Source organism: Tyto alba, unplaced genomic scaffold (assembly GCF_018691265.1).
Source record: "Tyto alba isolate M040663 unplaced genomic scaffold, T.alba_DEE_v4.0 Super-Scaffold_42, whole genome shotgun sequence".
In the NCBI taxonomy this organism is placed as follows: domain Eukaryota; kingdom Metazoa; phylum Chordata; class Aves; order Strigiformes; family Tytonidae; genus Tyto; species Tyto alba.
In genome coordinates, this window is record NW_024881318.1 from 31,796,062 (window position 1) to 31,811,146 (window position 15,085).

General features: G+C 39.1%; 1 protein-coding gene across 2 annotated transcripts in view; it reads right to left on the reverse strand.

The window, feature by feature from the left end:
- Positions 1–13,470, reverse strand: part of TNPO1 (transportin 1) — an 80,672-nt gene extending 67,202 nt beyond the window's left edge. For both annotated transcript variants that reach the window (XM_042804464.1, XM_042804463.1), the window contains exon 1: positions 13,342–13,470. The gene's annotated coding sequence lies outside the window, so the exon portion shown is untranslated. The remainder of the gene's footprint in view (positions 1–13,341) is intronic.
- Positions 13,471–15,085: the final 1,615 nt, after the last annotated feature.

Below are 15,085 nucleotides of genomic sequence, written 5' to 3' on the forward strand. Positions count from 1 at the left end.
CACACATTACTGGGGAGACAGATGGAAAGACAGTCTGAAAGGATTTTCTGTCCATGACTGAAATCCCTATGAAATTATTTTTTTACTTTTCCAGAGCTGATTGGTTATTACGATAGAAGGATTGTTTTAAAGGTAAGTCTGAAGTTCTGAACTTTTAGGAAAGTATTTTTATGATGGGATCTCAACATTACTTTGTATTTGTGGAGTCTCCTAAAACATTAGCCAGAAGAGGCTATAGGCTCACTACTTTCTGGCTAATGCAACAGTAACTCATTTCACTGTTACAAGTGTAATTCTGTTGAACGCAGAACTTCATGGTAAGAGTTGCACAAACGGTATTAAGTTCGTATATGCAGGAGTGGAATCTCTTTCCAGTAAATAAGGTCACAAGAAACATTTTTAAAGAGTTCTTTGATGTCAGAGGATGACAAAAGGCTTACTGAGACAGTACCAACAAGAGAACCTCCTAACGGAAGGCAAGACAAATACAACATGATCCAATGTACACTGGTTGGACTTGGACTAAAGTAAAAAGTTTTGTGGAATGTACCAAACTAAGAATTTGCTTCATTGGTAGGGTTAAGCTTATCTTTAAAAAATAACTTATTTTTCTTCTATCTAGGGATATAATTTCTCCTATCTGTAAGGAGCAATTTGATAGCAACATTCAAAGCAGCAAATGCACAGGCTTTCAGATAATATAGTTTCAGATTTGGGTACAGTTAATTGACCTTCATTTCCTACTGTCATTCATTCCCTGCGGCTGGTAGGCCTAGGATTAGAATAAGAAGCTGAAAAAACTATGAGAAATTATGTTAGCTTCCTACCCTCTTGAGACAATTCTAGTTATAATTGGTTTTGTCTTTATGTTGCGTATCATACTAGAAATTGTGTATGCGTACAATTCATCCCATAGTATGACACCTTGTAATGAAGCTGAACTCAAATTTCCTGGAACACTGGACATTTCAATATTGGAGGCAAATAAATCTGTACTGTTATTTGCTCTCCATGGAATATAAGCTTGATGATGGATTTTTTCTGAGAGTACCTACAGTTATGATAATGTACCTGCCCCAGAAATCAGCTACACTGTTGCCTGTGAGAAAAGCAGAGCTGTTCTGGCTCATCATTGTTGTGGCATCACTTTTCACATTTTCATGGTTTCTTTTCCCAAAGGCAAGGAGCAGTATTTCTTTTTGCAGATAATGTCTGTAAAAGCCTGCACTGTGGAATCCCACTGAGCAGATGAAATAGTATGCATGTTATCCTGACAGCCTGTCATTCCACTCTTCTGACAGAAGTATGTTCCTTCTTTATGTGATAAATACCTCTACTCCTCATGTATCCAATGAACATAGAGGAAAGAGTATAGCAATATAGCTTCAATATATATGAAGGTGCAAAACTGCCATACCATTGCAGATAAAACGGATGACAGGCCAAAGCATGCACCAACATTTAACGTGTTGTAGAACAATTAATTAAGACTTAATACAAATTAGGTTTACGAACATCAACACATAGTATGCGTGACATGTATATGTCAGAAGGGTCAGGCTTATGTATATGTCAGAAGTAAAAATCAAATCTATTGCTGTTGTTGGGTTAAATTAGATACATGACATTGTCAGCTGCAGAGACAAAAACCTGTTAAGCTTTCACCAATTTGGAAATCATCAGGAGCATTTTGAATTCTACTTTGACAGGACAAAAGACCATTTTTATAATTCATTAGAAGTCCAGATGACTGAACAAGTGGTAGACACAGTGCAAAACTGCAAAGATCTCTGGAATTAAAATGCCTTTGATCAACTAATCTTCTGGACAAGGATACATTTGGATGCATCATCTCTTCAAATGTGCTGTTATTTCATTTCCACAGCTAGAGACCCCAAGTAGAAAGATACTGTGTTGCTAATGATCTGCCCCACTGTAATCACATATGCTAGATATTAAAATGGCAGTATATGTTCTTAATGCTGGCAGTCATAAAACAGTCTGAAACGGAATGGAGAGCTGTTTGAGAAAATCATCACCTCCTGAATTTCTGACAGAAGATATCAGATCTACCAGCTGACGTCTAAAATAGTAAACATCCCCCCTCCCCCTCTTTATTTTTTTTTTTTTCCCTCCAGGACATAAGTTTCTTTCTACAAATTTTAGTGTACTTTACTTAGCTCTTCTACATGATGCATATGAACCTCAGTAATTGTCTAACATGAGAGGGATTTCTGAAGGCATGGAAAATAAAGACTAACTATGGACTGGGAGGTGAAAGTGGAATGCTCTGCCCTTGGTAACAAGCCCCACTCATTACTGTAACAGGCTAAATCTATTTTGAGGAGCTAAGTGGGTATGCAAAGGCAGGAGTTATTCTTGAGGGTCCAGAGTCTTACTTAAATCTCTACTGTCAGATTTCATGTTTGTAATTCAGCATGTGCTTCTTGCCAGCTAAAGAATTTTTCAAGCAAGGTTAGTGTCAGGTGCATATGAATCCTATTCAACTCCCTATTTAAGTATATAGTAAGGTTTCTTTCTCTTAGCTGTAGGAGGCAAAGCACCTGGTGTACTTCACCATTTTGGTTGATCTTAAGTTTCTGTAACTGATGACTCAGGTTGCCCCAAGACAGAGATAAAACCAAAATGATGTGCTAGCTTTTGAACCTGTTCTTTGTTAGTAGATCAGAACTGAGACTTTTGAAAATACCTGAGAAAAGTAGCAGATATAATTTAAAAATGAAGTTATGGATGAAAAAAAGCCACATTCATGGATGAGAATGATATAAGACCTTGAGAAAAGAGATAGGGTCCCTGACATTATAGGATTTAATTTCATTCAGTTATATGCTCATCCTTGTCAACTAAAAGAGATCAGTAAAAACAAAGAAATAAACAGATGTGAGATTCTTACTTCCACTTACTGCATGTTTGAGAATGTGGTTCTAGCCCCTGCAAACCTTGGAAGGAAAGTCATAGAATGAGAGAATCCACAGTGCCTGTTCCTCTAACAATGGCTTAGCCGTGACAGACAGGGCCTTTGTGGGAGGCCTGGTGTCATAGGCATGTGGTAAACATCTCTTACAAAAAACATTCAGAAAAGAAACCATCTCCTGATCTGACAACAAGGAAGAAGCACACCACCGCAAATGCAAAGGGAAGCACTTCATCATGGGGTAGTGCCAAATTTGGGGAAGTTCTCGGCCCTGAAAAGAGTGCATTGCTTCTTTAAAATTAAGTTATTCACAATTATCAAAAAAACTTAATCTAAATAATCTGGTTTTAAGCTAATGTTGAAAAATCTGCACCATGATTTACAAAAATACATCATCAGTTCTCTAGCTGGAGTCAATACATACTTTAATAAACCAATTTTAATGAAAAAATATGTATAAATCACTTATATATCCCCCATAAAACAGTTCACCAGTTTAAATGCTTTTGTGTACAACACCATCTTAAAAATCACAAACAATAATTATGCAGTAGAAACATCTTTGGTATATTTCACATTAAAATGTAAAAATTAGGAATCTCATTAAATAAGAAACATGTAAAGGTACTGAAAGAATTAACAAATACAAGACAAATGGTATATTTATTTGCAAGTATGTTTCAACACATGAGATGAGAATGATCTACTGAGGAAAATAAAAGCTACAAACGTAAAGCAAAATTAAAACCAAACACACAAAATTAAACTTTTTTGTCTTCTGAGTTAAACTATTAAATTTAGTTATTCTACACTGTTTAAATCAGACCACTGTCTTGTCATAGTATGTACCAGCATCAACTATAAAGATATTAGTACAAAAGATGTCTCAAAATTCATCAGGTATTATTTGGAATTCAGTATAGGGGTCAAGGGAAAAATGATAATGGGAGCCCTAAGAACCGATTAGTCAGGATTAGGTTTTATTTTTACTTCTTGGCAAAGTACCTTGCATCCAGGATGTACAGAATTCAGAATCACACACTCAGCTACTTTCCTCCCCCTTTTTTTTCTGAATACTCAATGTGTATTAAAACATTCACACACAGAACACGCATTAAGATGTGCAACTGTCAGCAACACAAACACTGTCAGATCTGTCTGTGGTGGCAACACCGGTGCCTTGGTGATACTTGCAACACTGTAGGCTAAACCATCATCACTGGTCATCATAACAGAAGGCTAGTCTGTTGTTCCTTGGATGGCTTATGAATTTACTTACTGCAATAAGTGGCTTATCTAAGGTCCTTAAAATGCTGTTGCCTCAAGGAACTGACAGTATTTGGGTTTATATTAGTCCCTATGTGACTCCAGCAAGCTGGTATCTGTCCTGCATAGGGACTAATGGGAGTCATATATGAACTGGTATATGAATGGAAGAAGACTTAAAAAGCTTCAGACAGAAACTGGAATTCAGTCTTTCATCCTGTGACCCTGAGTCCAGTTGTTTGGCCTTCTCTAAACTCTAATATCAGATAAATATTCTGAAATTACATCCTCCTGGAAAAGAGTGAGCAAATAATTACCAATCTGGAATGGAACTCCCTCCAAAAGAAACAAGGCTGTGTATGTGACCACCTGTGAGGGAAATTAACTGCTCCAATCATACACATACACAAAAGGAATGATGCCCTAACCACCTTAATCAAAGAAGCAAAACTCTTAAGTAAGCAAATAGAACTTATTTGATGTTACTGAGCCTGCTAAGGAATGACTGCAGACATTCCTTGTCTTTCAAACCTCAAATGGAGAGTGTAAAAAAGAATGAAGGGTAAAGGTAGAAGTACAGACACCTTCCTGTCACCCCCAAATTGTTCCTACATATACATACACAGTGGAATTTGAAGACACATTAAAAACAGTGGTTTTGTTTCCTCTGAATTATCAGTATTTTTAGATGGCAAACAACTGAGTTGAATTATTATTATTGTTTAATATAAAAAACTGTATGATCCAAATCCTTCAACATTAACTCATCAGGAATTGCATGAAACAAATATAAAGGAACAGAAAAATATCTTTAGAAATTAAAACAATATTAAAAACTTCTTCAGAAAGTTTTCAGTTTTCATCTGACCAGAGCAACAAAACTCTCTGGGTGATCTGGTAAGGAAAACAGTATAATCTTAGCAGTGAAGACTATTTTAATTAATAGATACACACTGAATATCTAATAAAAATGGACATTTCAACAGAAGAATGCTTCAACATTTTCATTTTAAGAATATTCAGTCATATTCTAAATGCTCTTGGATATGACAACTGAAGATGAGTTTTAAGAGAAGTCTTGGACTTTCAATTCAACAAGATATTCAAGTTGCTATAGCTTGAAGCCAACAGATGTCACAGAAGAAAGCCTATATAGTTGTTCTACACAGAACTTCATGGCCCTTTCCAGCAACGAGTGTTAAGAGATTACTGAATAATTCCAGGTAGACAGGTGGATTTATACTGTCTAGTTAAAAAAAGGCACAAATACAGGAAGTAATTTTAAAAGTCATGTATAATGGTCTACTTCTTACTGTATTCTCTCATTTCTACCATTGGTTTTTGACAAAGCGTTCTCACAACTTTATCTGTAAGACCAGCTTTGAAGCATTATTGAACGAGTGTAAAGGAAACTGCAAGCAATTCTGAATGCAAATAATGTACCTAAACTAAAGCTTGTGTGCTGTAGTGGCTACAATTAGTTTCTACACAGAGATTGTTGTTGTGTAGATGAATGATCAAGCGAAATTCCTTGGGGAGTTAACGCAGTGTTAGCCAAAAATTATAGATATTAAAAGTGCTATCAGTCTCCTTAGCAATTATTTTACCTCTTTCTAGTTCAAATACACTGTTTCATGCCAAAAGAAGGAAAATTAGAAACCAAAAATTAAAGTACATGACACATTCAGATTAGAAAAGCCAGACAGACTTAAGGAATCTGAACATGTAAAAATGTAATTCGATGAGGAATTTCATTGTCATTCGTACTTGAGTTGTAAGTTTTCAATATTTTAGGCATTTAAATAATTCAATGTTGGTTTGCAAAGGGTATCAGAATGCTATGTGAATCAAAGATTAGCTGCTGTGATTAGTTATTAGTCTAAATAGCTACACACATAAAGGAATTCCCTTAGAATGCTACTAATAACACAATCAATACAAAACAAATATTTCAAGGTTTCTAAAGGTTTATTTTCTTTTTCCCTTGCCTAAAGGTAAAGAAAATTTATATAGTGGAGAATTTGTGATTTAAACTTACATGCACAGGTCATTTAATAACTTTAAGGACATCTTAATACATTTTTAATAAAAGCCTGTTGCAAATAGCTTCATGAACTCCACTAAATAAATTTGCTGGTGTTCTACATATCATCTTTGTCTTAAAATCATAATGTAACCATGACATGAAACGCAAAGCTATGCAGAGTTGAAGCCACAGCAACAGGTTAAATTGTCTACAGACAAGAGAGTAACTTAATGTCTCAGTCCATTATATCAGTTCTTATATATTATCATGATGCAGAAGCTGGACTTTTTTTCCTGCTAGTGATTTTATGGTCTTCACCTTGAGGCTCAGTTTACTGACCTGCAGTGTGCTTTCTCATATGCTGCCCTTTAAAAAAAAAATAAAATGCAAAGGTATTACAAGATACTTTCTGCCCTTTCTCACATTTTATGTGGAAATTCTCCTTTGGTGCGGTGTCCATAGATGTCTTAAGTCTTTCTCATAGTTCTTATTCTGCCTGTATCTGCCCATTGTAGAATATTTATCTTTTGCTTTGTGATTCAGTTGTAGCCATATGCAGAAAAGACCATTGTTTTTTTACACTTGTCTAATGTGTTAGAGCCTTAATTGATATGTGGAGCTCCTGGGCACTACTGTAACTCAAATACTAACTACAAAATATTATATTCAATTGCATTTGGGCTATATTCTGCATGACATGGCAGCAAATTTTTTCTTCTATTTTTTTTTTCTTAATTTATTTCAAATTATGTTTAATAACAAAACTGAGTATTTGACAATGTGCTAGCTTTAAAACGGTGTCTCACATACAACTAAAACAATACATTTGTAAAAATTGGTCCTACCATCACAGCATACCAATAACAATAGTGTTAAACTTGCTCAGTATGGGTAAGACCAACACCAAATTTAAATGTTTTTTAAGGATTTCAAAATTGAACTTAAAAGTCTAACCGAGGAAAGCAGAGTTCAGTCTCAAACACATTTACAACTAAATTAGCATAATCTTAAAGGACATCTGTATAATAAATATTTTTTTCTAATATACACTTACCAAAAGTGTAGACAGGACAGCTAAACTTCATGCAAGTAAAAAGAAACATTTGCTTGCCTTCATTCAGGTCTTCCTAGATGCAAGGTTGAAGTAATTTATCTATACAATACTGTCAGCACAGTGTGAAGTATTTAGTTACCTTAAATTGACAAATTCTGGAGGGACCAAGGATTAAATTGCAATGAAAACATGATGCTACATGTGACCACTTTGTTGAATTCCCTCTGAACTTGAGGTACCTCTTCTGAGCTCCGCAGAAGATGCTGCAAGGGATGCTGCAGACCTCAAAAGAACATACTATAGCACTCTTTCTATAATTCCTTCTGACAGATTTAATGTTTTATCACAGATATCAAATTCTATACTGGATAATTTTTGAAATTAATACCTCACCTCCATATTTATCACTTTATCACCAGATCTCTCAATTCTAAAACTTCCTTATGATTTCTGCTACTACTTCTGCAAAACAAGAGCATCAAGAAAAACTGAACGAAAACTAAAAATGTTATTTTCTATTCCTGTTCTCCATACCTGTAGAATTTTACATTAAAACTGAATATTTCTAAGTGTCATGTTTTATTTGTGAAAACAGCAACTCAGATTACCAATAACTCACAAGCCAACTTTAAAAATTTCTATCAAAGTATAAGCTCAAGTTGTATGATTTCAAATAATTTAGGATAGTTATTTGTTTTCAAGCATACGTTCTTTCTCCAAAGCTTCAAGAAATAAGGGTGGTAAAGAAGTTTTAAATCATCATTACTTCCAATTAAATTTGCAATACTTCTGAATTTAGAAGCATCCTGAAATACATTTATCCAACACAAGACCTACAAGGAGATCCTCAAATTCTAAAAAGTCAAAATATTAAAGCATTCAGCATCATATATTCTATTCATATTTTTCTTATCTAAAAGAAACCTATCTCATCTTTCAAACACATTGTACAACAATTAATAAAAAAAACAGACTGAACTCTGTAGTGGTTACATGCAAGATTAACATCTTTGTCATAGAATTCCCTTATCAGTATCATCTTTTCCAATCCACAGTTTAAAAGGCTGCAACTGGAAGTAGCAAACAAAACAAAGCATACTTTGAAACGTAGACTGCAAATGAGGGAAGCTGTGAATACTGCCAATTGTGCTTTATTTAATTTTTTATTTGCTATTTTGATTCTGTGCAATCACCGAGAAATTAAGAGAATCACTAGAGTGGACAGAGCCTAACCTAAAACACGCTTTCTTGCTAAACTGAAAGACGTATTATCATCATAAACTGTAAAATATATGACAAATAATTAGCTCAGAGAATCAATAGGGCTTTCTTCTGGGAGAATATGGTATTCTCCAAAAGCAAAGAGCTGTGTGAAATTATAGTGTGTTACCCAGTTTTTAGTGGAGAAACTGAGGAAGACTGTAGAAAGTCTTCTACAGAGAGGAAGATGATTTTGGAAGGCAAGGTTTATGAAGTAATTTGGTAATGTGATCCAATGACCAACTGGATTTTTAAATAGAAAAGGTTAAAACATTTTTAAGCAGATATACAAAGATGTGATACACAAACACATACATACTTGCACTAGTGTATACACTTCTGTGTTAGAATCATGAAATGATGGTACATTTTAATTTTTTTTAAACCAACCAATTTTCTCTCATCAGTTGGCCTACTTTAATTCCTTTTCCAAGGGGCTTCAAAAGCATCTCTGCTTCAGACTCAAGTGTTTTCAACCTAGTGCTGACTGGTTTCTCACATGCAAGTGAAGAATGTAATTACATGACTCTTGTGTTCTTGTTATAGCAATTGGTTCCCGTTTGTTCAAAAGCTCCATTCAAACCTCATCTTGTTTGGTTTTAACTACTTCTTATGGGCCACATTCAACAACTGAAGCTTTCACTTCTTGTGACAACTCCATTTACTTACATTACACTTAATGGAGTGCAAAGAAGTCGCTCCTGATTTCCAGCCATGTAGCTCAGGGCTTGTCTGCACAAGTAAGTTAGACCAATTTAGCTTAAACTTGTCTGTACATAAATGTGGAAAATCCCATGCAAAACAATTTATTCTAATGTAAGGTTGGCTTATGCTTTGTTGTTGGGTTTTTTGGTTGTTATTTATTTATGTTCGGTTTTGTTTATTTGTTTGTTCCCCCACCCCACCCCAAGGAATTGACTCAAGCTCAACTGATGTAAACCAGACTGAAATACATGTATCTATTTGGACTTCAGCATTGATTTAGCTTATTTGGTATAAAAAGCAGACCAGTGCTTTTTTGGTCTCTGATGAGAATTAGACGCTTGCCTTCCCACACTTGTCTGCTACTGACCTTCCTTGTTTCTCTATAAAAGAGGCAGCCAAACTGTAGTGCACATGCCACTCACAACTGTGTCCATGATATGTTCAATACTGAACTAAGCCACAGCTTTGGGGTCTCACTGCTCTTCTACAGGCAGCACAGTAACTGCCTCCTAGATACCGTAAAACACGTGCAAGCACAGTTAGGAACTACTGCAGCCACCACCTGCATTCAACAATAATGAATAGCTCTGTTGCCCCCAGGCAGACCTGCACTTCTGGTTCAGGATATGGGAAGACGACCAAGACATGGTGAAGTAGGAAGAACAGGATTAGGGAGATGGCACGCGTACATGGGAAGCCAAGGTTCTGCTTTGTCTTTGCAGGAAGTGAAGGTTCATGATTTAGGTGTGTGCAGGAGAAAGGATGTGGCTGAAGTCTGAAATTAGAGTAAACTTCTGTGGGTGCATGAAAGGATAGGGAAGGTTAAGTGTGAGCATTGGACTGAAATCCTAGTCTGGGAGATGGGAACATGCAGCAGAAAAGCTGGGAGAACAGCCACAGATTAAGCTGTTTTTGCACTGTTAGAGAAGCATGTGACCCCGGATGCCAGAAGTTACTGATGGTGATCATATACCCATTAACTAGGTTTGGAAACCTCTAGTCTGTGCTACCTCACCATCATTTTCTGCAAGTGTGTCCTTTTCGGGTTCTAGTATAAATTCTAATAAAGTAACAGTTTTATTGCATCTTTGTACCTACTCACCTACTATATATTTTCTACTCTTTGCCAAAAACATTTTATCTTACCTTTCCCTCTGCTTTTATATTTAGCATTCATCTATTATTTAAATTAATGCACTGACTGGCAGGCTTGTCTTAAGCAGCATATTTTGAATGTTTAAGGGTATTTCAGAATGGCTTGTAGAAAATGCTCTATAAAATTAAATTACTTAGTAGAACAATTTAAGAGTAATTTTATATTCTATACTCAAGGTTTAAAAACCAAAAGTCTTCTTTAAACATGAACTTTATTTGATTTTATGGCTTATTTCAGATTTGACTCACATATACACACACACATATATACATACAAACTCAAAATTTCAAAAGCATTCAGTACACAGGAAATTAACAGGGAATTTTAAAAATTGTTTAAATTTCACTCTGGAGTCTGGTCTGGAAAGGAAAACCTTCTAGAAGCTAAAAGAGACATTTGGAAGTTTATTTCATAATCTATCTTTAAAAGAAGCCATATTCCATGGCATCCATGTGTACATGCATAAACAGATTGTAATGTACCCTGTTTTATCATGTATATGATAGATCACGTACGTAAACTCAACAACACTGGGCCTACCCAGGTGTATATATCTATATTAATGAGATATTTTAAAAAATAAAATTTCAGTGTTCATTATATACCTATATGAATATATATATAGTTTATATAAATATACAATATATTCATGTATGTGTAATACATTTACATAATATTATGTATGTCTGAAATCTATCAATATATGTAGAAAACCTACTCCAACTATCCAAGTTAATACTATAAAACAGTGGAAAGAAGTTGAATTGGTAGTCGAAACACTATTGTTACATGTATTCAAATGTTCACAGAATCTGGAACTTATTTAACAGGTTAAATTAATTTCTGTGGTCAAAACTAATCAAATTTGCAACATAATTAAGGCATGAAAATAATGGAAAACCTTTCAAAAACAAAGCAAAGAAAAAAATCTTCCCCCTGTTGCATGTCAGTGGCAGAACTTCACTGACAATACTGCATTGATCGGTGCATACCAATTTCACAAACTTGTAGTACAAATTTTTTTATGACAGTGGCAACAACACTGGGTCTACAAAAGGGGATGGCTAACAATGAGGCATTTCAAAGACAAAAATCTCAGTCTTGAATTCAGTCCTGATCTTCAAACTGTACAGATCCTGAATATCAGCTTCAACAAAGGAGGGTTATACTTGGCCTTCTGCCACCCTCCTTTGTAGCCATAGTATCTTAGTGTGCCTGAAGCAGAAACAGGAAGGAAACTTGATTAAATTATACTCCCGCTCTGCCAGTCTGCTGGACAGCTCTGTGCATACCTATCATCTGATTATAAGGTAGCTCCATCCTTGGGGTTGCCACCATGAACCTAAAAGTGAGCACACATACACAGGGACTCTTAAGCTGGATGCTAAATAAATGTAATAGAAAAGTCTGTCAGATAATCCAATAAAAGCCTACATAAAACCATCATTAATATTGTTTTCACCTTCCTGTCACAAGACATGCTTACCTCACTTTAGCAGCTGTGCTTACATCTGTATCATTTTTTGAAGTCACTGAAATGTGTGTCACTGCCTGTATTCAATGATAAATATGGTCCTCAGTCAATATTCATTCTAACCAGAGCTTTCCTCCTTTAAGACAGACAATAAACTGCTTTTGTAACCCTGTTTTTGCAGGATCATCATTACCCTTTTGTATCATGCTGCTTTGAGTATAAGCTATCTAGATTTTGAAGAAATGCATTCTAAAGCAATTCTGATTATATAGAAATTATTCTTCCCAATTGTAGGCACCTTTCTTCCATCCTCCCACATAAATCTCAAAAATAAGTACAGTTCACACAGCAGATGCAGAATGAGGACTTTTAGAAATAGACCATGTACTGTCATTTTTAAACATAGCTGAGACTCTGGATTAGTAATATGGGCTGTTTCCAGTTCTGCCTAGGGCTTCTTATATGATCCTGGGTATGTGATTATTTTTTCTGTCAATTACTCATGTACCGAAAGGTCACAAGTCAACTTTTTGTTCAATGAGTGTTGTAAGGATTGAACAACATATGTGAAGCATTCAAATACCACATTAAGGGCTACTTAAACATGCAAGAAGGCAAGGAAACAAGTTATGAAGCTGGAAGCTGCGTTGGCCAGAATACATTGCAGAACAACCCTCACAGTAAGAGGATGTCTCAGGTCCTGAGCAGAAATTCAAGTGAGAGGAATTATTACCTTCACAACAAGGAGATAACCATCTCCTAGACTAATCAAGCCGTTTATACCAACCCAAACAGTGTTCCTGCCCTTTGTACAGTCACTCCACAAAAGCTTTAAAAGTTCCACCGGCTATTTCCACTGAGCATCTAAATCAATAACCTCTCTAAGCAAACGAACAGAAGTAGAAGACAGACACGAGATTACTCTCCTCTATAATATTTCGTAGGGAATTTTTTTTTTTTTTTTTTAATCCCACCTAGCTAAATCTGTACAGCAGGGACCTCACGCACTCCAGAAAACAAGGCAGCAAATACGGCCACGTTCCTGTATCCCGAGGCGACTTTCACTTTCCGGATCGCTGCAGTGCCAGAGTTGGTGGGCCAGCTGCGGAGACGGCACCAGCCGCGGCACCGCGGGGATGGCGGGTGTGTGTGCCGAGCCCTCAGGCCGCGGACCCTCAGGCCCCGGCCACCGCCCCGCCCACCCACCCTCCATCCACCTACCCACCCATCGATCCACCCACCCACCCACCCACCCATCGACACCAGGCGGCAGGGGAAAGGGCAGCCCACGGCCGGGCCCCCCCCGCTCCCCTCCCAGCGGCGGCGCGGAGGCCCCTGACACTGGCCGTGCCCGCGGCTGCGGGGCGCCCCGGCGGCGGCGGCGGCCCGTCCTCCCGCTCGCGGGCAGGCCGCGGCTGCCGGGGATGGGACATCCCCGCCCGCCCCTCGCAGCCCGGACACCTACCCACACCATCCCAGAGCCCGACGGCAGGGGAGTGGCGAGGGAGCTGCCCGTCCTCTCCCTCCGCAGCTCCGCACCCGAGCCCGCTCCGGCCCCTGAAATGGCTGAACAAAGGGACCCTCGCTCCGCCGCCACCGCCCCTCCGATTGGCCGGGGGACGGCCGGGGGGCGGGGCTCGCCGCGCGGAGGAGGGCAGTGGCGCCACTGGCCGGTCACCCTGGCAACGGCGGCCCCGTCTGCGGCCCCGAGCCGCGGGTGTGATGGAGGCGGCAGCGAAATGGCCGCCCGGCCCCACCCAGCCCCTCAGCCCCGGCCCCCGCCCTCGGCCTGGCCCGGGATGGCAGGCGGAGGGACGCCTTTCCCTCCCGGCTCCCTGGTCTCGCGCGGATCGGAGCACGCACCCGGGGTTCGTGCCCAGGCGCTGCCTCTCGCAGTGATTCCCCGGTGGCCAGCGGGGACATTTACCCTCCTCAGATGCACCCTTTCTCCCCGACCCGCCGCCAGCTGCCTCAGAGAGACACAAGTGCGAAGTTGCCACTCGTTCCTCCGGCAGCACCCGACTCCCCCAGAAGGATCTCTCTCCCCTCCCCAGCAGTACTGCTCCTCACAGCACAAACGGGCTCCTCACAGGTCCCCTTTCCTCTGGGACCCACCAGGCTCCGCAGTTCGGGCTCCTATCCCCACAACCCTCAACACACCCTGCGCCAGCAGCAGCAGAGAGCTGCAGTGGCCCCACAGGAGGTGGCTGGCACATCGAAAATTATAAAAATGAAAAATGGGGCTAAGGGCTGGCCAGCAAAGGTACAGCACCCTGGATTTCATATTGAGTAGGCAATGCAAGCACATAGCCAGGGTCTTCCTGGACTTCTGGGAGTGAATGGGTTGAGAGCAGCCCCATGGAGAAGGACTTGGGGACACTAGTGAGTGAAAAATTTGCCGTGAGCTGACAATGTGCACTTGAATCCCAGAAAGTCAACTGTATCCTGGGCTGCATCAAAAGAAACGTGGCCAGCAGGTCAAGGAAGGTGATTCTCCCCCTCTGCTCTATTCATGAGATCCCACTGCATGCAGCTCTGGAGTTCTCAGCACAGGAAATTCATGAATCTGCTTGAGCAGGTCCAGAATGATCAGAGGGATGGAACACCACTCCTATGGAGAGAGGTCGAAAGAGTTGGGGTTGTTCAGCCTGGAGAAGAGAATGCTCCAGGGAGACATTTCAATACTTAAAGTGGCTTATAAGAAAGATGGAGATAGACTTTTTTCCAGTGCTGGTAGTTACAGAACAAGGGGCAATGGTTTTAAACTGAAAGAAGGTAGGTTTAGATTGTATGTAAGGAAGAAATCTTTTACAGTTAGTGTGGAACAGGTACTTCAGGGAAGTTGTGGATGCCCCATCAGTACAAGTGTTTAAGGTCAGGGTGGACAGAGCTCTGAGCAACCAGATCTAGTGGAAGATACCCCTTGCCACAGCAGCAGGGGGTAGACTAGTTGATCTTTGACGATTCCTTCCAACTGAAAATATCCTGCGGTTCTATGATTCTATGTCTTCTGTGGCCAACTGTCCTGGCTATGGGTACACCAAGTCACAGTGGCAATCTCTACTTGCGCTGCAATCCTATCTCCTTGATGCAACCACTAGGCACTTTTTTACTAAACAATGAAAGAGAAACATCTTCACCCAATTTCTAAAGCTTACAGAGCATTTAGAAGAGCACAGTCTTGAGACAAACTCAGAGTTGGTAGCTTT